Here is a 23,226-nt window from a genome sequence, read left to right on the forward strand (position 1 = left end):
GTTTCTATTAACAATATCTTTCAGGACCCTTTCCTCCGTTTTATGAGCTGTGGAAAAGAAGTTCCTGTAAAATAGTCTAATAGGGGGTATAGGTGTTGTGTTAGTTGTCTCTTCAGAGGTTGCATGGCTTTTCACTTTCCTTCTTATGATGTCTTCGATGAAACCATTAGAGAAGCCGTTATTGACTAGGACCTGCCTTACCCTACAGAGTTCTTCGTCGACTTGCTTCCATTCTGAGCTGTGGCTGAGAGCACGGTCGACGTATGCGTTAACAACACTCCTCTTGTACCTGTCGGGGCAGTCGCTGTTGGCACTTAGGCACATTCCTATGTTTGTTTCCTTAGTGTAGACTGCAGTGTGGAAACCTCCGCCCTTTTCCATGACTGTTACATCTAGAAAAGGCAGCTTCCCATCCTTTTCCGTCTCGTAAGTGAAACGCAGCACGGAACTCTGCTCAAATGCCTCCTTCAGCTCCTGCAGATGTCTGACATCAGGTACCTGTGTAAAAATGTCGTCAACATACCTGCAGTATATGGCCGGTTTCAAGTTCATGTCGACTAAGACTTTTTGCTCGATGGTACCCATGTAGAAGTTTGCAAACAGGACACCTAGGGGAGAACCCATGGCGACCCCATCTACTTGCTTATACATGTGCCCATCCCTAGGTGTCCTGTTTGCAAACTTCTACATGGGTACCATCGAGCAAAAAGTCTTAGTCGACATGAACTTGAAACCGGCCATATACTGCAGGTATGTTGACGACATTTTTACACAGGTACCTGATGTCAGACATCTGCAGGAGCTGAAGGAGGCATTTGAGCAGAGTTCCGTGCTGCGTTTCACTTACGAGACGGAAAAGGATGGGAAGCTGCCTTTTCTAGATGTAACAGTCATGGAAAAGGGCGGAGGTTTCCACACTGCAGTCTACACTAAGGAAACAAACATAGGAATGTGCCTAAGTGCCAACAGCGACTGCCCCGACAGGTACAAGAGGAGTGTTGTTAACGCATACGTCGACCGTGCTCTCAGCCACAGCTCAGAATGGAAGCAAGTCGACGAAGAACTCTGTAGGGTAAGGCAGGTCCTAGTCAATAACGGCTTCTCCAATGGTTTCATCGAAGACATCATAAGAAGGAAAGTGAAAAGCCATGCAACCTCTGAAGAGACAACTAACACAACACCTATACCCCCTATTAGACTATTTTACAGGAACTTCTTTTTCACAGCTCATAAAACGGAGGAAAGGGTCCTGAAAGATATTGTTAATAGAAACGTTATCCCTACAGACAAAAATCAGAGGATACAACTGACGATTTACTATAAAACCAGAAAAACGGCCAGCCTACTCATGAGAAACTCTCCAGACACAAAACAGAACGCTTTAAAAGAGACTAACGTCGTCTATGCCTTCAAATGCCCACTTGGGGACTGTAAGCTCCAAAAAACCCAGTATATAGGCAAGACAACAACATCTCTTTCTAGGCGTTTAACGATGCATAAGCAACAGGGCTCCATTAAGGAACATATAATCTCTTCCCATAACCAAACCATCGCCAGAGAAATCCTAGTAAACAACACAGAAATCATCGATAGATACAGCGATAGCAGGCGGCTTGACGTTTGCGAGGCACTACACATCAAGAAGTCAACACCAGCAATCAACAGCCAATTATTGCACAACTATATTCTACCCACCTCAAGACTCCGCTCCAATATAGAAGCATCAAGAAATATGGACCAATAGGCTTTCTACAAACACTTCTATTCAATACCCATTGTTTCTGTTCTGTCTTGTGTTGATACTTTTAATACCCTATTAATATCCCCTCCTGTTCTGTCTTGTGTTAATGCCACATCACCCTTCCCACCTCACTCAATTGTAGATATAATATCAGAGAGACGTAAGTTCTAATCAGTTGTGTATTTGTGAAGTCTTTGAAAATGTAATAAGTTTTACGAAACGCGCCCGTGTCGCGTCAGACTAGAAATAAAAATGAATTTTGGAGAAGTGATTTTTGATTTACCTCCAACAGTGAAGCGTAATGTACGAAAGATTGAGAAAATTCGTGTTAGAATTATTAATCTTACTTTTTCGGTCATATTTAATAATATATGTCTACAGGAAAGACTGCTACCAAAATATACTAATATATATATATATATATATATATATATATATATATATATATATATATATTGGTGTATACTGGCAGCAGGTTTTCTTTCAAACATGTTTCATTGAATATGACCGCATATTCTGTATTAATTATTTTCTGGTTTAGGGCTTCTATCCCTCTAACTATTTTCTTAGCATCAGGGCTTAATTGAAATAGGAGTTCTCCAAAACTCATTTTCGTACTTTTAAGGTGAAGAAAAGAAGTGATTTACTATAGAGTGTATTACACTTATTTTGTATAATTTGCACGACGTTTCGAACCTCCATGGTTCATTCTCAAGTGAACAGATCTTACAATACTAGTTGATTTTATACCCGCATTAGGTCAGGTGATAATACAATGAAGGTGAAAAACATGGGGGGATACATAAGGGATAAACATAGGGGCTGCAGAAGGCTTATTGGCCCATACGAGGCATCTCCTATCCAAACTTTCTTAATCTTTGTGATTAATCTTTGTGTTTGGATAGGAGATGCCTCGTATGGGCCAATAAGCCTTCTGCAGCCCCTATGTTTATCCCTTATGTATCCCCCCATGTTTTTCACCTTCATTGTATTATCACCTGACCTAATGCGGGTATAAAATCAACTAGTATTGTAAGATCTGTTCACTTGAGAATGAACCATGGAGGTTCGAAACGTCGTGCAAATTATACAAAATAAGTGTAATACACTCTATAGTAAATCACTTCTTTTCTTCACCTTAAAAATATATATATTTATATATATATATATATATATATATATATATATATATATATATATATATATATATATGGCACATGCCAAGTGTGTGACAAGGTGTGGAGACTCAAGCGTAACGGAGATGTGCGCAAGCATGCTCACAACGGAACCTATTGTCCGGGTATGTGGCGCCCTCCCAAAGAGGGTATCAATCAAGGCCCCACTCCAGCAGTCAGGGAAAACACCTCCAACAGCTTCATTTCGACTGAGAATCTACTAGAAGCCATCAAAGCAACATCTGTTGGAACCGTGCAGCACATCCCCAAAGCTGCCCGGCCCCAGGCAGCAGCCAAACTATCCAACCTCTTGAAAAAGGTCAATGACTCCCCCGGAACCATCCAAGCATGGCACAACCTTCTACTGTTTGGAAACATATGCCTAGCTGTCCCTGCAAGGAGAGACAAATCACTAGCTTCCTCAGTCATTATGGCTATAAATAGTTTTCCTAGAGAGGACAATCAGGCACCCCTCCACACCCGTGCCAAAAACACCCACCGCAGGAAAGGTATCAACAGCAGAACCGAGGCATCCAAAATCAGAGCAACAGTCAGCAAGAAAATAGAAGAAGGCAACACAATTGGGGTGATCAGAGTCATCACCAGTGAAGACACAGTTGCCACCAGGGATGCCGATACAGCACAAGCCCTGAGTCTCAGCCTGGTAGAATAATGATGTTAATGAAGGATCCTCCCTCTGTAACTTACAGAACTCCAACATAGTATGATTCGGTGGTAGGTTCTGAGGGTCTTGAGGGACAGCAGTTGCAATAGTGTCAGCTGGTTGCGGGCGTGCAGCTTGTGCACGGGTGGTCACCAAAACCGGAGGAGAAACTTCATCACTTTCTTGGACCTCTGTTGGAACATACTTTAAGATGGAGTTGTCCACTACAGAGTTACACACCTGGGGTTTGTTCATGATGATCAGGTTGGACGGTTGCAGATCTTCGGCCAAGTCATTGCCCAGGAGAAGTTGCACTCCAGACATGGGAAAAGGCTTTTCCCTGATGGCAACTTGGACTTCACCGGTCACGAAAGGACAATCCAGGTGGACTCTGGCGAGTGGATACAGAGTGGTAGCAGTGAGGTCAGTGATAAGGACGGTTTCCCCGGTGTAGGTGATGTTAGGCACAGCCGATTTCAATATTATTGACTGAAGAGCCGCTGTGTCCCTCAAGATCTTCAATTTGAAACGTCCCTCCGAATCTGTACTGTTGGCAGAGACAATTCCAAGATACAGGTGTTTGCTGAAGAGAGAAAGATCATTAACAGGAACACCAACATTCATCACAGGCTTACCGGACTTAGGAGGAGTCGGTTTGGGTTTAGGAGTTTCACTATAGCCTTTGTATTAGGATTTTCAACATTTATCTATGGTATGTCCATAGAGCTTGCAATACTTACAATACAATTGAGAGCTCGCTTGATCGGTACTCACTTTGTCATAACTGTACCAAGACTTCTTACTGGAAGGTGGGTCTGGTGTTAGCCGGTGTATGAGGCTGTAGGTGTCAGCCGACTTCGCACATCTGATGTAGTCGGTTTCTTCTTTGTCTGCTAAATATAAACGGATGGGGGGGGGGGAGCACGTCTAAAGAATTCCTCAACTAGAATGAGATTGACGAGTTCTGAAAATGTAGAGACATGTGCTGCTTCCAGCCATTTCATGAAATATCTTTTCTTTGTATTGGCAAATTTTAAAAAGGTGGTGGTACTTGCCTTTAGATAATCACGGAATTTTTGTCTGTAGCTTTCGGTGGAGAGAAGGTAGGCGTCTAAAGCTGCTTCAGGGTCTGGTAGTCATTCTCAGTCGCTAAGGTACTGAGAGTAACCGCAGCTCTACCTGTGATATGCACTCTGAGAAGGGTAGACCATTGATCTTCAGGCCAGCTAAGTTTTTTAGCTAGGGCCTCAAAAGTGGTAAAAAACACGTCTATCTCTGTCTCAACGAATGGTGGCATTAACTTACTTGCATAGGAGACATTGAAGCTTACTGGGAGACTAGCGGTAGCTTGTTGGCGCTGAGTGTGGTGTGTAGTTTCCAAGGTGAGTTCTTATTGACGACATGCTAGAGCCATATCAGCTTGCTTCTTATCGTGCTCACGTTGCATCTCCAGGTGACGTTTTCTTGTTTCAAGCTGTACCCGCTCACGCTCTTGGTGTAGGGCCGCCTCTTCTTTCTTTAGGGCCATCTCGCGTTCCTTTAGGGCCACCTCGCGTTCCTGTTCTTCCTTCCTTAGGTCAGCCTCTCGTTCTCTTCGTTGTAGAGCTTCTTTCTCATATGCAGCTTGTTCTAGCAGTTGGTCACGCTTTAGGGCAGCCTCTCGTTCCTGTATCTGGAGAGCTTCTTTTTGTTGTTCCCGCTCTATGTTCGCTAGTTCGAGCTTCAACTTCATAGCTGCCAGAGCATGTTTATCTGCAATAGAATAGTTTTCGTGGCCATCAGAGTCTATAATTTCTTCATCTAAGAGGTAATCCAAGATAATATTGTGCAAGTCATTTTTGTTGGCTCCAGGGGGAGCATCTAGTTGATACTCGTGTACAAGAGTTTATAATTCGGTCCTCTTGGCACGAATTAAGTTCCCTACTTCACTTGCTGGATCACTACGAAATGCTGAGAGACGAAACATTTTGAAATAGCAAATAAGTGTACAACGAATATACTTGTGATATTGTCAGTGTCAGTAACAGGATGACGTGGCAACTGGTAACTATCCTGTGGAAATTTAATCGTTAACAATTAACGTTAATATTAGTATGGTAAATGATTAGTCAATCAAAATCGCAGGAAATCTTGTACCCGGTACTCAATGTAAGAGAATAAGGGTAAGAAAATCCTACTAAATAAATGAAACCGATAGTTTCTAAAACAAATGAAACTTGTAATTGTTTCAAAAGTGAAAGGGTAGTCCAAGTAGGGATGTAGGGATACCTTGCCAAGTCTCTATAGGACAGAAGCAAGGGTTTTCCTACTTAATTATATGATACTTACAGAATTAGCGTTCCTTGTGCTCTGAAAAAAAGAAAGCTAATTCCCTACCTAAGTAAATGTCATCATCTCTGACCGACGTATAGGGGTGCGAGTGTCAACTGGTGACGAAAACTGCTGTTGAGGTCCCAACTCAACAGCGTAGTCCGTGCTAGAGGAACTATGGCCCTCTGTATTCTCCTGTGGTCGGATTGCAGAAGATAGGGTGCTTTGGCCCGAAGACAAATCAAAGTACCAGTGTACCAAAATGATGATCTGCCGTAATTTGAGAAATATCCTAGGGACAAAAAAGGTGGAATATACGAGTAATAACACTGAGGGAGGGATGACCAATTATGAGAATGACTGAGGCCTCCAGTGACCACGTAATCCACAGTTATCCAACACTCACAATATGCTACCCTCAGAATGCACAAAATACACAGCACCATATAAATATTAAAAGTAATGAAAATATTGAAAAGCAATTGTATCAAAGCCAAGTACACTTACCACAAATTGATGTTTTAGTACTAGTACCTGAGTGAGGCTCCCGGACAGGTCCCCATTAAATGTGATGGAAAAAAGAGGTGTAGGTGTTCGGCAGTCCTCCCAATGGCTGGTGTCAATGCCTATCACATTAAAAAAAAAAAAAAGATGACTTCGTAGCTGTTGTGTCCTGTGGCAGAGTAAGGCAAAACAAGCAAAACAAATAGTATGAACAATGAAACTTTAATTAAATTGAAAACAAATTATGAATAAGACAATTTCTTGGCTATGTACAGTGCAAACTAACAAGGTTATAAAATCAAAAAATAACATAAAATAAAATAGTGGTGACGTTACTCTAAAATGGATAAAGACAAAAATGAAATTAACAGGTGCTGAGAATAAAGCACTGGCTGAGAACATCCACTAATACACAGAGCGTATACCAGATGGTTGTTTCAGCTTGAGAGCACAGGATATTCTAACTCCAATGGCTGGTGCAGGCCCAGACATCGGCTAGGTAGATGGTGCAGAGGTGCAGTGATGCGGACGTCGATACACCAATCAGAAGAGGGCAGGCTAGAAATGGTACTTTGGTGATCGGGGGGGGGGGGGGTGGAGAGCGAGTGTCTGATACGTTTGTGCCTGGCAAAACGTATTTGACTAAATATGTATTACACTTGCTTGTAGTATCTAGATGTTGTAGATATACAGAAGTAACATGATGATAGGAAAGAGCAGGCCAAATCTCTCTAGAAGGAGATTATCGTAACAATATATATATATATATATATATATATATATATATATATATATATATATATATATATATGTATATATATATATATATATATATATATATATATATATATATATATATATATCTTATATATATATTATATATATATAATACATATATATTATAAAATTATGTGTTAATTGGTTGTTGATTGTTGGTTTGACTTTTTGATGTGTAGGGCCTCGCTGATGTCGAGTCTCCTATTGTAGTTGTATCTGTCGATAATTTCTTTGTTGCCTGGTGCTTGAATATTAACAAACAACACAAAAAAGAGCCTTAAGGGAGACCAACGTCGTCTGTGCATTCACACTCCCACTTGTGGACTGTCAGCTCTAACGATCTCAGTATATAGGCAAGACAACAAAATCTCTCTCTAGGCAATTAGCAATGCACAAACAACAGGGCTCCATCAAGGAACATGTAATCTCCACACACAACCAGATCATCACCAGAGACATCTTGACAAGCAACACTGAAATAATCGACAGATATAACGACAGCAGGAGATTGGACATCAGCGAGGCACTATATATTAAGAACTCCAGTTCAGCAATCAACAACCAGCTAACACATATTTACATTCTACCCACTTCAAGATTCATAGCCAACGCAAACACAGCATTCAATGACTCTACTAATACCACCTGATCCATTTATTCATGGTTCCCCTTGATCCATTTATTCATTCATATATGCATTAATACCCCCTCTTGTTATGGCATTCATCCACCACCTCACCCAAAGAGTATATAATCCGATGTTAAACACGGTAAAACCAAGTTACAGCCTGCTCCTGTACTAGTAAGTCCACTACGAGCTCACCATAGCCCGTGCTACTTGGAACTTTTTGCTCTCAGTAGCTGAATCTTAAACAACAACACGGTAAAATTGCCTTTGAAAATGTAATGTGTACCTTGAGAAATGCATCCCCCTGGCGTCATACTATAATAAAGTGTAGGAATGGACTTCGGAGAGTTAATTTTTAAACTTCCCTCGACAGTGAAAAAAACGAAATATTGAGAAGATTCGTGTTAGAATCTTTAATCTTACCCATTCGGTTATATTAAAAAACACACGTTTGCAAGAAGGATTGCTACCAAAATACACTAATATATACATATAAACATATTTCTTCCCTAGTAGCCAGAATGCACTTCTCGGCCTATTATGCAAGGCCCCATTTGTCTAATAGGCCGAGGGATTTTTTTTCAAAAAAATCAAATAATTGTTTCCAATTGGTATATTTGAATTATTATTATTATATTATATTAAGAACATATTGACTTAGTTATGTAAGTTTAGATTAGTTTAAGATAGGTTAGGTTAGGTAGGGTAGGTTAGGTTTGGTCATATATTTACGTTAGTTTTAACTCAAATTAATAAAAATGAATTCATACATAATGAAATGAATTGCTTTATCATTTCATAAGAAAAAAATGTGAAAATATATATAAATTCAGGAAAACTTGGCTTATTATTTCATCCCCTGCATAGCAGTCGAAGTGCCTTTCCACTCACCTCCCCTGTCCCATACTGGAAGTACACCTCTATGACGACCACGATGAGTCCTCAGACTTTCCACACGCTCCACCACTCCATAACCCCCAGGTCCTGGTATGGCTCCCAGGCAGGCAGAGGTGCCTCTGCTAACTGGTAGTTTGTCTTCGCAAACTGGCAGTTAGCCCGCCTTCAACTATCAGTTGTAAAGCTTCTACACAAAGATGTTGCCAGCCGTAAACTAGTAGTTTGCTACCAGAGATTGTTACCAATTTGCGTTGACACCGGCGATGATGTCACCACCTCCGGGCTAGAGGGCACCGCCACCCTAGGGAGACAGCCTCTCTCTCTTAGTACTCTTGGGTCACCTTAGCCTCCTGCAACGTCTTCTGACCTCAGCCTACGGCGTGTGCTGAGTCTTTACCACTGCAGCATGTATGAATGCTGCAGCGATATTGTGAATGTCTTCAGCACACCAGTATTTACTCATTTATTATTTTAATTGTATTTTTTTGCACAGCTAATTCTTGTTATAATTTTCATACTATTTTGTTCACTTTTGCAATATATGATATCCAAGCGTTCTCAATTAACATTAAATTGTTTTAAAACATTAAATTGTTACAAAAACATTAAATTGTTTTAATTAATTATTCATTTGTTTTTGTTTTGTTTCTACCTGCGATTTATACACTGCAAGGGCCAAAGCAACATTTTTTTTTTCTTGTGTCATGCAGGTCAGCGTTCAATCACCGACCGTCCAAGTGGTTGGACACATTCATGCCTCCCATCCCATCCCAAATCCTAATCCTGACCCCTTTCAAGTGCTATATAGTTGTAATGGCTTGGCGCTTTCCCCCCTGATAGTTCCTTCCTTCCTTCCTGTAACTGCTGCTCCACTCTCTCCCTTTGTGTAGTTGTCTCTGTGTTCAACTGTGTCATTTACTGTATACAAACACAATCTGCAACACCTACTCTGTCCAATCCTCTTTCATTACTTTATCACAGAACTCCAGAGGTTCGCTAGGTATTATTTCCTTTCCCGAAATCATGTTGGTGTTTCTTTACATATTTGTTGATGATACTGGTCTGTGTCGTTAAATGTCAACCTATCGCCTTTCTTCAATGTTGGCATCATATTTACCTTTTTCCAACAACTGGGAAAATCTTCCTTAGTAACCAAATCATCGAAGATCAGAGCTAGCCAGAGGTATATCAAGGGCTCGTGCGGCTTCTTCTAACATGCATATTATATATATATATATATATATATATATATATATATATATATATATATATATGTCGTATCTAGTAGCCAGAACGCACTTCTCAGCCTACTATGCAAGGCCTGATTTGCCTAATAAGCCAAGTTTTCATGAATTAATTGTTTTTCGACTACCTAACCTACCTAACCGAACCTAACCTATAAAGATAGGTTAGGTAAGATTGGTTAGGTAAGGTCATATATCTACGTTAATTTTAACTCCAATAAAAAAAATTGACCTCATACATAATGAAATGGGTAGCTTTACAATTTCATAAGAAAAAAATTAGAGAAAATATATTAATTCAGGAAAACTTGGCTTATTAGGCAAATCGGGCCGTGCATAGTAGGCTGAGAAGTGCGTTCTGGCTACTAGGTACGACATATATATATATATATATATATATATATATATATATATATATATATATATATATATATATATATATATATATATATATATATATATTGTGACGGAGTTCCCCCCTTATAATTCTCCCACGCCTGCAGTAAGAGTCATGTCTACTTTTCCCAATCGTTCTCTACGTTGCAGGCTACAATTTGATATATGGGAGAGAGTGAAGTGTTCTCGGAGAGCCGAGAAATTTGTGAAATAGTAATATTTTGGCCTGTGGTATAGGCCCTTTAGGGAGCCAAGATGGCGCTGGCCACCCTGATCTCCCGCCAAAACCGTGTGATGTCAGTGGCACCGGATTGGTCACCCACCGCAATGTGGCACCGGATTGGTCACCCACCGCAATGTGGCACAGGGAGCCAATGAAAACTTCCCGTGGCAAAAGTGACGTCACGAAGGACGGGGGTCCGGCCCGCGAGCCGGGCTGGCGCCAGCAGTCAGACACGACACGTCATAGAGGTCGGACATGCGACGAATGGTCCTGTCAGTTGGACAGTTGTTCCCGCTCCCGTGGATTTATGCGTCACCTGAAGTCCGCCAGTACTCTGAGAAGTCTTCCCTAGTTCATGTGTTGAACCAGAAGAGGGAATTGACGGTTATTTGAGCAACAAGTGCTCCAGTCAGGTGCTGTGCAAGAAGCAGTGAAGCCATGCAGTGACGTATGAGACGTCTGTGGCAATTCACCAGTTCGTGACAGCGTAGTGGCAGACAGAGCCACTGGGTAGCTGAGGAAGAGAGGACTATTTGGGGAAACCGGACGACTGTAGCTGAGACGTAGGCGACAGCCATTGCTGGGAGAAGACGACGGCCAGGAGACCGACTCCAACCTTCAAGAAGTCAAGAAGGAGGACGGACCTGCAGTGAGGAGGCACGGAGACGACGCGCTAAACGGTGGGACGACGAGAGGCTCTGGTAGGACACGACGACGTGTAGTGTGGGGGCGTTCCCGACACGAGGACCAGGAGCTACATCTCGACTCTCATCGGAGGATAGGGTGAAGTAGGTGTTTCTAGTTCCCTCCCCATTCCCCTTTAGTTAGCTATGTTATTCGGCTATATTATCTAGCCTGAGGATTTTATATGTCGTGAGCAAGTCTCACCCATGTCACGGTAAAGCACCAGTGTGCTAGACAGTACTATCAAGAGTACTTGTAATATTCATGTTGATTATTGGTGTGTACAGGCACCAGGAACCAGTGATAAATTTACTGTGTTGTGTATATCTTTCTATAGATTTTGATATGAACATATATTGTGGTGAATTATATATAATATTATGCCAGTATTTGGAGGTTAGGCTAGGTGCTCAGAAACTATTTATTTTCCATGTATTGATGATTGATTTACATACCATATATATGTCTATGTTCATTCAGTGAATAATCATTTGTGAGTATAGTGAATTATTGCGTTATCGCCCACGAGAGAAAGTATTGAAAACTCCAGTGTTAATAGTTCTTAATATATTGCTGAGTGAAGAACAATGTAAAGCCATTACAGTGAATCATTATAGCATTGATTGTAGAAAAGACTGTTTGAGCCTGAGTACAGTGTAACTGAGTAATACGGTTTATTTGTGCCAATATCGAATGTGTGCGAGTTTCTAGTAATATTGGAGAATTTAAGGAAACAGCGCGCGTGAATCTAGAAAACAAGCAAAGTTCGCGCGGAGAGGCCATTGCGATCAGCTGTTCTTGACACTTGATGAGGAAGGGAGATGTTGCCATCTTATGATCACATAATATCCATGGGAATTACCGGCCGCGTCAGGATCAGTTGATTTATGGATTATTGTTTGGCCTTTATGACATCTTTCATACATTTTAAGTAAAATACAAAACTATCTTTGTGTTTATATCATCCCTTCCATAGATCTTGTGGCTATATTATACTGGTAAACATAGAGTGATAACAATAAGTACCTGCCTGATTCCTGATCTTTGAGTGTGACCTTGCCAAGGCTACCACTGAATACACCAGTCCACTGATGGTGTTACTGGCCACCTAAAACACCAGTTGGCGATCTTGTGGATAACCGTAGAGCCCTATTGTTGGGGAGGGCACACGACAGTCGATGTGAACGAGTCGTGTTCTCACTCTTTCTTAATAAGAGGCCGTTAAGATTGACTGGGAGACTCTCCTGGCGTGCAGTGGCGCCGTGAGGATCGAGTGAAGACCCACAGGGCTACGGTGAGTTACCTTGGGCATAACTATTGCTCACCCCAGACTAGAGAGAAGAGAGGTGAAACCCCAACAATATATATATATATATATATATATATATATATATATATATATATATATATATATATATATATATATATATATATATATATATATATATATATATTGACCTTCTGAAGATGTATTTAATATACGAAAGTACTTAAGGAAATTTCCTGTTTCATTTTTCCTCCGTGGTCTGACATTGTCACATTCTTAATCACGTGTTTATTTTCGTGATATACACACACACACACATATATATATATATATATATATATATATATATATATATATATATATATATATATATATATATATATATATATATATATATGTGTATTTATGATTGATGTTCCCTTCGGGAATCTTAATTTTAAGATGAATAGGAAAACCAGGGATATACTGAACATCTTGTTACAGATTCTTTACTTTAAAATGCATAACGTTTTAAATACTTCTCGTATTCATCATCAGATCTAAAAGAAAAAACAGAAATCACAATCAAATAACTGGTAAACAAAGAACTCATACTGAATATAATTGCCTATCAAAGAAAGGAAAATGCTTAAAAAAGAAAACACTTAAGCGCATTTAAAGTGATCAATACAAATAAAACTTATTAACTGTCACATATATTAAAGCTAATTTAAAAATCCATTAAACTACAAGATGAATTTTATAACTACTAAAACAAACCATTCTATTAAACTTACGTGAAGTGATCAGAAGTGTAACTTGATACCTAACACACAGATACTAAACACTGTAACAAATATTTATATAATGACTACAAATCTAAAAAAAATGTATATAAAATACAAACAGAAAACGACAATTATAAAGTACTAACCAGAATCTTATAAAAAACTCAAATATTAAATAAAATTAAATACCAAAAGATGTATTATGTATCCTAAATAAAAGATTATATTAATGTACAATGTCAAGACTTGAAATAAGTAAGAAAGGGCAAAGACATGGTAAACTAAACAAAATTATAATAAAATTAAACCACCAGAATGAACTATAAATCACATTACAGGGCCTACTATGCACTATACAGTGTACAATTGAACAGCTGAAAGGTTGCTATTTAACAGAGGCCGCAGCTCCTTTATATATAAGGATTCCATTACTCTCAAATCTGACTGGCCATTCATACAAGTGTCCAGAATTTTAAAATCAGATTCCAGCAGAGAATGATCAAACTCATAACAATGGTTTCTAATCTCCGAAGATGCTGGTTTAGACAATGGTAATCCAGTCCTAAAAGATAATCCCCAGTGCTCAAGTATCCTAATCTTAAAGTTCCGAATGGAACTTCCGATATATCCAGCATTACAGCTGGAACAATTATACATATATACGACATTAGAGCACAGGGGAGTAGGCACTTTATCTTTAAATTTAAAATAAGAGCCTATGGTATTTGTGTTGACAAAAATAAATCTAAAGTCTACTTGAGGATAACAATGCTGCAACAGTCTCCTCAAACGACTCCTTACAGAAAAGCTAATAGTGCCATAAAATGGTAATTTAATATATTTAAGATCCCTTTCCACTGTAGTAATCCTACACGATGGGTGAAACTTCTTATTTAAGAAATTCCTTATAAAGATATAAACCATATGCAAAGGATAACCATTATTTGAAAAAAATTTCACAAGAAAATTAATTTCTTGATCAAAGTTATTCCAATTTGAACATAACACAAAGGCCCTATTCAGTAGAGTGTTAATTGCGTTTTTCTTAAAAATATCAGGAACAAAAGAATTAAAATTTAAACCTAAACCAGTAAAAGTTGGTTTACTAAAAACATTAGTGTTGAACCCATTTAGGTTATTCACTTTAACATCAAGAAACGACAATGAATTATCAACTTCACACTCTGCAGTAAAACATATATTACTATGTTGTGCATTAAGATACTCTCTAAATTTCTCAATATGACATTGGTCCTTAAATAGCAAAAAAGTGTCATCTACATATCTCCTGTACAAGACTGGTTTAAAGGCCAAAGGGCAATTATCAAGCCAATTTATTTCATGAAAACTCAAAAAAGCATTGGCCAGTGCAGGACCTAAGGAAGACCCCATTGCTACTCCATCAATTTGTTTATAATATTTATTATTAAACATAAAGATGGAGTCTTTAACCGCTATTTCTAACAGCCGTCTGAATATTTTACTACAAAATCCAGACACTAAGTTAGTGTCAGCAAATAATTGATTTACACAGATATCAATGGTTTCCAAAAAAGGAATATTAGTAAAAAGTGATTCAACATCGAAACTGGCCATTATAGTTGGGAACTGAAAATTTAAAGAGGAAAGTTCTTTTACAAAATCCTGAGAATTTCTCACAGTAAATTCATTATGCGTTAATGGTTCTAATAATGGAACCAGAAACTTTGCCAGTTTATAATTAAAAGGGCCAATCGCTGATAAAATAGGACGAATCGGTATACCCGTTTTATGAACTTTAGGTAACCCATATAAGATGCCTGGCTTAGAGCCAGTTGCAAGTAATTTTGTATAATCAAAAAGAGAGTCTTTCAGACTTCTTAAAACTCTATTCAGTTTATCCTCGCATTTCAAAATGCGAGGATAAATAAATATAAATAGGATAAAAAATAGGATAAATATCCTATTTTATCAGCAATTGGCACGTTTAATTATAAACTGGCAAAGTTTCTGGTTCCATTATTAGAACCATTAACGCATAATGAATTTACTGTGAGAAATTCTCAGGATTTTGTAAAAGAACTTTCCTCTTTAAATTTTCAGTTCCCAACTATAATGGCCAGTTTCGATGTTGAATCACTTTTTACTAATATTCCTTTGTTGGAAACCATTGATATCTGTGTAAATCAATTATTTGCTGACACTAACTTAGTGTCTGGATTTTGTAGTAAAATATTCAGACGGCTGTTAGAAATAGCGGTTAAAAACTCCATCTTTATGTTTAATAATAAATATTATAAACAAATTGATGGAGTAGCAATGGGGTCTCCTTTAGGTCCTGCACTGGCTAATGCTTTTTTGAGTTTTCATGAAATAAATTGGCTTGATAATTGTCCTTTAAACCAGTCTTGTACAGGAGATATATAGATGACACTTTTTTGTTATTTAAGGACCAATGTCATATTGAGAAATTTAGAGAGTATCTTAATGCACAACATAGTAATATACGTTTTACTGCAGAGTGTGAAGTTGATAATTCATTGTCGTTTCTTGATGTTGAAGTGAATAACCTTAATGGGTTCAACACTAATGTTTTTAGGAAACCAACTTTTACTGGTTTAGGTTTAAATTTTAATTCTTTTGTTACTGATATTTTTAAGAAATACGCAATTAACACTCTACTGAATAGGGCCTTTGTGTTATGTTCAAATTGGAATAACTTTGATCAAGAAATTAATTTTCTTGTGAAATTTTTTTCAAATAATGGTTATCCTTTGCATATGGTTTATACCTTTATAAGGAATTTCTTAAATAAGAAGTTTCACCCATCGTGTAGGATTACTACAGTGGAAAGGGATCTTAAATATATTAAATTACCATTTTATGGCACTATTAGCTTTTCTGTAAGGAGTCGTTTGAGGAGACTGTTGCAGCATTGTTATCCTCAAGTAGACTTTAGATTTATTTTTGTCAACACAAATACCATAGGCTCTTATTTTAAATTTAAAGATAAAGTGCCTACTCCCCTGTGCTCTAATGTCGTATATATGTATAATTGTTCCAGCTGTAATGCTGGATATATCGGAAGTTCCATCCGGAACTTTAAGATTAGGATACTTGAGCACCGGGGATTATCTTTTAGGACTGGATTACCATTGTCTAAACCAGCATTTTCGGAGATTAGAAACCATTGTTATGAGTTTGATCATTCTCTGCTGGAATCTGATTTTAAAATTCTGGACACTTGTATGAATGGCCAGTCAGATTTGAGAGTAATGTAATCCTTATATATAAAGAAGCTGCGGCCTCTGTTAAATAGCAACCTTTCAGCTGTTCAATTGTACATTGTATAGTGCACAGTAGGCCCTGTAATTTGATTTATAGTTCATTCTGGTGGTTTAATTTTATTATAATTTTGTTTAGTTTACCATGTCTTTGTCCTTTCTTACTTATTTCAAGTCTTGACATTGTACATTAATATAATCTTTTATTTAGGATACATAATACATCTTTTGGTATTTAATTTTATTTAATATTTGAGTTTTTTATAAGATTATGGTTAGTACTTTATAATTGTCGTTTATTCTGTTTGTATTTTGTATACATGTTTTGTAGATTTGTAGTCATTATATAAATACTTGTTATAGTGTTGAGTATCTATGTGTTAGGTATCAAGTTACACTTCTGATCACTTCACGTAAGTTTAATAGAATGGTTTGTTTTAGTAGTTATAAAATTCATCTTGTAGTTTAATGGATTTTTAAATTAGCTTTAATATATGTGACAGTTAATAAGTTTTATTTGTATTGATCACTTTAAGTGCGCCTAAGTGTATTGTTTTTTAAGCATTTTCCTTTCTTTGATAGGCAATTATATTCAGTATGAGTTCTTTGTTTACCAGTTATTTGATTGTGATTTCTGTTTTTTCTTTTAGATCTGATGATGAATACGAGAAGTATTCGAAACGTTATGTATTTTAAAGTAAAGAATCTGAAACAATTGTTCAGTATATCCCTAATTTTCCTATTCATATATATATATATATATATATATATATATATATATATATATATATATAGATATATATATATATATATATATATATATATATATATATATATATATATATATATATATATATATATATAGTGGGTAGAATTCTACCCACTTCAAGACTCCGCTCCAATATAGAAGCATCAAGAAATATGGACCAATAGGCTTTCTACAATTACTTCCATTCAATACCCATTGTTTCGTGTTCTGTCTTGTGTTTGAATTTAATACCCATCCAGTACCCGTTGTTTCGTGTTCTGTCTTGTGTTGGAATTTAATACCCATTGTTGAAAGTTCGTTTTTCACCTCATCCACCTCACCCAAATGTAGATATATACCTCGAAGATGTGTAAGCTCTATTCAGTTTCAGTTGTGTGTTTGTAAACTAAAGTCTTTGAAAATGTAATAAGTTTTACGAAACGCACTCAAGTGTCGCGTCAGACTAGAAATAAAAATGAATTTTGGAGAATTGATCTTTGAATTACCATCAACAGTGAAAAGAAACGTAAGATAGAGAAAATTCGTGTTAGAATTATTAATCTTACTTTTTCGGTCATATTTAATAATATATGTCTACAGGAAAGACTGCTACCAAAATATATATATATATATATATATATATATATATATATATATATATATATATATATATATATATATATATACAATAATAATAATAATATGCATGCATGCTAGTTGTCATTATTAGTCTAATTAGTTACAATAGTTGTCAGTCTCTCGTCTAGAGTTATCTCCAGTAGTGAAGTTGAGGACTACGACGACGCGCGCCATCTGCCCAGGTGGCACTCGTGAGTGCCAGCTGGACAGGTGGCACGCGTCATCGTAGTCGCAGCGCGTCGTCGTAGTCCTAAAGGGATTTGGAGGGAATTTTCCCGGAAGTTTGGCGTGTGTCGGACGCGTGTGAGCGTCCGGTGTTTGGGTATGTGGTCAGGAAAGAGGGGAAGTCATGTTGTTGGGTGCCAGGTGGTGAGCGTCGTCTTAGTCGCAGCGCGTCGCTCTAGTCACAAAGGGTTTGGGGGGAATTTCTCGGATGTTATGACGTGTGGCATCCGGCCAGGCGTCACTTGAGAGAGTGTCATGTTGGGGTTGGAAGCTAAGTGGTTGGTATGCAGTCATGTAGGGAGGAAGAGGAGGAGTGTAGGTTATGTTGTGAAGGGAGGGGGGAGCCCCAATACCTGAGAGGATATCAATGACGTCCATTAGTTCTCCCCCTACATGGGCAGGAAGTGTTGAGGGGAGCGTGAGAGACCAGGGTCTTAAGATTGGAGGGGGAGAAGGAGGGGAAAGGGAGGTAACAGCTGGCAGTGGGTTTGTGTGTGAAAGTAGTCATTATTTTTTCTTAAAGAATGACAGTTTTATGTACCCTCCCTGCTTCCAGAGCGCTAAGGATATGTGGGCTATACCTACCACATAGCTATGAGGAGTGACACCACATGTCCACATGGGTTACCTCTTCAAAGGCTGAGGCCTAACTGTTGCGAATGTCATCATCAACCTCTAACATAGTCATGCCCCCCCCCCCTCCATCCACATAGCAGGACATACCACATACCAACACCACCGCCACCACACTGCTGGGAGTGACAGCAATACGGCATACCATACTCTCTCCTGACACAGCTCACACGGCACATAGCATTGAGTGTGACAATGTTCTTTCTCAAAGGTGAGCCATGAGCGCAACATACAAATTCCAAAATGCAGTCCTGGGAGTTTGACACACATTGATTAATAAGCTATCTGATTATTTATACAGCTTCTCTCTCTCTCTCTCTACATTATATGCGGGGTTACATAGTGTGTCAAGAACTACCTACGTGATGCTAAACAGTTCAATCTCACACATGGCAGTCATATGGGCAGTAAAGGCTTGCAGAGACGCATAAAGGAGTCCGGGACTGAACCCCAACAATTCATTTTTAGCTAAGCAAGTTACAATCATGACGAGCTAGTTACAAATTTCAATATAAGTCAACACATCGTCACGGAGACGCGATCTCTACCTACAATTGTTCTTCTTAACTGTGATCATTGAAATGTATGCATGTTTACTCAATCTCCATCACCTCTTCTTCCTACAGCCATTACTGTTGTGCAGAGCTTGTATCACACAACGGCGTTATCATAGCAAGTCAATGTCATAGAATGTTCAAGACTCCTGAATGAATGAACCGGCAGTCCATCTCGGTAAGGTCTAACCTTCGCGGCGGTTTGAGACGTTGTGAGATTGACAAGGTAATGGGACGGCCTTACCCTCTCCCCATCCACCCCCACCAAACCCCTACCCCTACCACCCCCCTCCATGCCCAAACCATCAAGTATCACTGCACCCTTCCCAGACCTGATGTTCTGTGCAAAGCCTTAGTATCATCATTCTTTGCTCAAATAGCATTTTTTTTAAGAATATCCAGATATAAGCTGGTGTTCAATCTTATTATTATAACAAATCATAATTTGTTGTAAACACAACTGCGTGGGATATACATAGCAGTCAGTGGTTTCTCTCTCTCTCTCTCTCTCTCTCTCTCTCTCTCTCTCTCTCTCTCTCTCTCTCTCTCTCTCTCTCTCTGTCTCTCTCTCTCTCTCTCTCTCTCTCCCTCTCTCTCTCTCTCCAGATCATTTAATAGTTGGGGAAAGTAACATCATTTCCTTTCTCCTGCTGCCGCTGTTCACGTATCTTTCTCCATTTCACTTAGACTGACAGCGCACCAGAGGATGGACGACTAATGTCAATTTTCTGGCCCCCATCACTCACACCCTTACAACCTTGTAAGGTAACACGACCAACATGATGACATCGTTCTTTGCTCAAATATCATTAATGTAACATGATCAATATACTAACTTCGTTCTTTGCCGAAATAACATTTTAAGAGTAACGAGCAACTTTCTGTCCGATGTCTGAATAATGAAATGTAAACCATGTTTAGCCATTACATCCAAACACAATAAAATATTACCACAAGCTTGTTTAGTTCTTGTATCATAACGTAGCGTTTATTCAACAACTGATAGACATAACATAATGTAGCTTCATATTCACAGTGGTAAAACAAACATAAACATCACTGTCAGTCCTCGCTTTACCTCAAACGCGCCGTTCATTCTCTCTCCATTAGGCGAGTAATGTTCCTCACATACAATAGTCCATCTTCATTACATCTCTTACCATATAAATATTGGCGTCTACCAGTTTTAGCCCTCTGTAACACAATGTAACGTAACGTAACGTAACGCAAATAAACTTTTTGCAGTCCAAAATGTCATTTTGAAACAGAAGGTGAGGGTTAGTCCATCTCCATCACATCTCTTGCCATATAAATAATTGGTGTCTACCAGTTTTAGACCCCGTAACACATTGTAACGTAACGAGGAAATCGTCATCATCATCATCATATTTCTACAGACCAAATATCGTTTTTAAATGAAAGTATGACTTAGTCCATCTTCATTACATCTCTCACCATATAAAATATTGGCGTCTATCGGTTTTAGCCCTCTGTAACACAATGTAACGCAACGTAACGTAACGCAAATCAACTTTTGCAGTCCAAAATGACATTTTTTTTTTTAAATGAAAGTACGACTTAGCTCATCTCCATTACATCTCTTACCATATAAATATTGGCGTCTAACAGTTTTAGCCCTCTGTAACACAATGTAACGTAACGTAACGTAACGCAAATCATCTTTTTGCAGTCCAAAATGTCATTCTTAAATGAAAGTATGACTTAGTCCGTCTTCATTACATCTCTCACCATATAAAGTATTGGCGTCTACCAGTTTTAGCCCTCTGTAACACAATGTAACGTAACGTAACGTAACGCAAATCAACTTTTTGCAGTCCAAAATGTCATTTTTAAATGAAAGTATGACTTAGTCCATCTCTTACCATATACATATTTGGCGTCTACCAGTTTTACCCCTCTGTAACACAATGTAACGTAACGTAACGTAACGCAAATCATCTTTTTGCAGTCCAAAATGTCATTTTTAAATGAAAGTATGACTTTGTCCATCTTCATTACATCTCTTACCATATAAATATTAGCGTCTATCAGTTTTAGTCCTCTGTAACACAATGTAAAGTAACGTAACGTAAGGCAAATCAACTTTTTGCAGTCCAAAATGACATTTTTAAATGAGAGTATGACTTAGTCCATCTCCATTACATCTCTTTACCATATAAATATTGACCTCTACCCGTTTTAGCCCTCTGTAACACAATGTAACGCAAAGTAATGTAACGCAAATCAACTTTTGCAGTCCAAAATGACATTTTTTTAAATCAAAGTACGACTTAGCACATCTCCATTACATCTCTTACCATATAAATATTGGCCTCTACCCGTTTTAGCCCTCTGTAACACAATGTAACACAACGTAACGTAACGCAAATCATCTTTTACAATCCAAAATGTCATTTTTAAATGAAAGTATGACTTAGCCCATCTCCATTACATCTCTTACCATATAAATATTGACCTCTACCAGTTTTAGCCCTCTAACACAATGTAACGTAACGTAACGTAACGCAAATCAACTTTTGCAGTCCAAAATGACATTTTTTTAAATCAAAGTACGACTTAGTCCATCTCCATTACATCTCCTTCCATATGAATATTACAGACTACCAGTTTTAGCCCTCTGTAACACAATGTAACGTAACGTAACGTGGAAAATCAACTTTGTCGGATGACCAAATAACATTGTTGAAAATGACATCCATGTTTAGCCATTACATCCAAACACAAGAAAAATATTACCCCTTTTCTTGAGAAACTTATATGTAGAGATCATATCTCCAGAGTCCACACAATAAGCCACACATCACACATCTTCTGTTTTCAAATCGCAGCTCGCATCTAATTTAATGTTATTTTTTTTTTTTTTGCAGAAACTATGTTTTGAGAAGATGCTCAATGTCGGCAATTACTATTCATATCATCAAACTCCTTTCAGTCAACAAAATTCACATTTCATATCGCGTGTGTAGATTAGAGAGAGAAGGCAAACATAGCTTGCAGCTAGTCAAAACTTATCATAACAGATATGATTTCACAGAGTTTTTAACCTTTCCCAGTTTTTCAATGTTTTCTCTTCACTCGTGCTAAGTGAGTCAGACAAAAATGTGACATTTCATTTCATTATTAGCCATGCAATATGCTATTAGCTAGATAGTCAAAACATATAACAAGCATTATTTCACAGGAATTTTTTCTAGCAAATATGCTTCCTTTAAGCAGTTCAACACATCAAACACCAGCAGTCCGCGAAATTCTCTTTAGTCAATAATCATCCTTTACAGTGTTTCTTGACTAAAATAGCACTCCAAAACATAAGTGGTCATTTTTATTCTCACTGTCGCACTATAGTCAATAATTTGTTTCGCAGAGTGACAAGTTATGCATAGTGACGAGATTTCACGGTGTGCATAGTTTAAGAGAGTTCACACTGTATTAATTACGGTCATGGATATCTTATGTTATGTTTATGAAGATCATCACTTCTTATTTTTATCATTTTTCTTGCCCCCCTGCTTTGCAGTCTTCTCATATTCTTTTTCAAATAAAGTTTGCTTACTGTTTTCCAGTAGATCGGCTTCACATTACATATATTAATCAATTTTCAAATTCAGTTCAGTTTGTTTTCAATATCGCAGCTTTGTTGTCCCCCTGCCCGTATCTAGTTCAAGACCTCTTATTATCAATGTCATTAATACTGATATCATCAACCATGTATTGGATGTCTCAGTCATTCAGATAACAACTTAGTAAGTGTTTAATGAACGTGAGAATCACTTCATGTGCGCTCATTTTAGTTTAGTTTAAAGTTTTCCATCTTGAATTAATACTACTATCACAAACCATGTATTGGATAGCTCAGGCATTCAGTT

This window comes from Procambarus clarkii, chromosome 36, assembly GCF_040958095.1.
Source record: "Procambarus clarkii isolate CNS0578487 chromosome 36, FALCON_Pclarkii_2.0, whole genome shotgun sequence".
Taxonomy (NCBI): domain Eukaryota; kingdom Metazoa; phylum Arthropoda; class Malacostraca; order Decapoda; family Cambaridae; genus Procambarus; species Procambarus clarkii.